Source organism: Nannospalax galili, unplaced genomic scaffold, assembly GCF_000622305.1.
Source record: "Nannospalax galili isolate Female #2095 unplaced genomic scaffold, S.galili_v1.0 scaffold671, whole genome shotgun sequence".
Lineage (NCBI taxonomy): Eukaryota > Metazoa > Chordata > Mammalia > Rodentia > Spalacidae > Nannospalax > Nannospalax galili.
In genome coordinates, this window is record NW_008329133.1 from 576,749 (window position 1) to 578,448 (window position 1,700).

Here is a 1,700-nt window from a genome sequence, read left to right on the forward strand (position 1 = left end):
TATGGACTCTTATGAAATTATATTGGCCCCTTTAATCTTTGGTTATACTTTCCTTTTGGGTGTTTAAGGCCATACAGTTGGTCCAGATAATCCAATTTATTTTTACTCTTAAGGTCGTTTGAGAATCTGTTCCTCAGTGGTCACATGGGCTTGGGAGGAGCCCCTTGCTCCTTTCTTTTACCAGTTCTGCCTGTGTGAAGATAAGTCAAAGGACCTACTCGACCATGGCTGGCTTCACTTGGAAGCATGGAAGAAAGGTTTCCTCAGTATTGACCCTCCTCTTTGTAGACTGAACACTGGTTCATGTCCATCTCGTGGGGTAGTAAATGAAAAGGTCTTCCTGATGATATTGCCCTTTCCAGGACTACGGTATGCTGTACCATTATCCATGGATTTTTAAAATTCTGCTGTAGTCACATTAACTTTCTTTCTAGTCCTAATAAAGTGCTGCATTACTTTCTACTTCTGGTTCTTTATCCTTGCTGATCCCTTGGCTGGGATACTATTTGCCTACCACCTAGCTGACTTTTCTTTCTCACTATCTGTATCCCCATTCAGAAGCCATTTCCTCCGAGGCCTAGGCTGCCTGTTCTAAAGCATCATGTGTGTCCTTAGCTGCTCCCACATCCCTCCACCACTCTTCATTTCATCTCTGTTTTCTTTCCTTTTTAGGCCTTATAATGATCTGAAATTAACCTATCTGGTTACTTGTTTTCTGTTTGTAACTATATTAATGGAAATTCTTTGAGTATGTGGCTCTGTCAAGGCATTCCGATATAGATCTGCTGCCTAAAACCATGACTATCACATGATAGAGCACTATTATTACTTGTTTAAGACAAAAAATTTTAACTTTAAAAAAATTATTTTTATTTTATGTGTATGCATGTTTTACCTGTATGTAGGTAAGTGTGCCTATGTCGTGTAATGCCCGTGGAGATCAGAAGAGGTTATCAGATGCCCTGGGACTGGAGTTATGGACAGTTGTTAGCTGCCATGTGGGTGCTGGGATTTGAACCCGGGTCTTCTGCAAGAACAACCAGTGTTCTTAACCTCTGAGCCATCTCTCCAGCCCCAACAATCAAAATTTTATTATATAGTAGTAAGAGATAAAATTTCACTCAATTTTGTTGAAAATGTAATTTTATCACTTTTTAAATTTTTATTAATTCTTTGAGAACTTGCTACGATGTACTGTGATCATATTCTTCTCTCCTTCCCCCACTCCTCCCAGGCCCACCTCCAATTTCCTACCCACTCAACTTGTCCTCTTTTTTTGTTAAAGCCCATGGAGTCCAATTTGTGCTGCCCATATACCCTTGGGTATTAATATTTCTGTAACATAAAAACGCATAATTCTAGCATTTAAGGTCTGTCTAGTTGTCTTAGCAACACATTTTACATATGCATACAAAATTAGGAAAATGTGTGCTATTCAAAACCAAAGGGAATGCACCTCACTCCCCATTTGTGGTGACTGCAGAGAACACTGCCCGAGCTAGGAAATGCTGCATGAGAAACAACCTTCATTACTCAAGAATCAGTGGTCTTCTGCTTTCTGAGAAAAAGGATTTGATAAATGAATGCTCCCTTTCTTCCTTCCTGGTTTTGCATACATGTACCACCCCCATCCTGACCCTTTGCTCATTTTTCTATTGATATGTCCGTCTTTTTGATGAATTTCTTAAGTGTTATTTTAA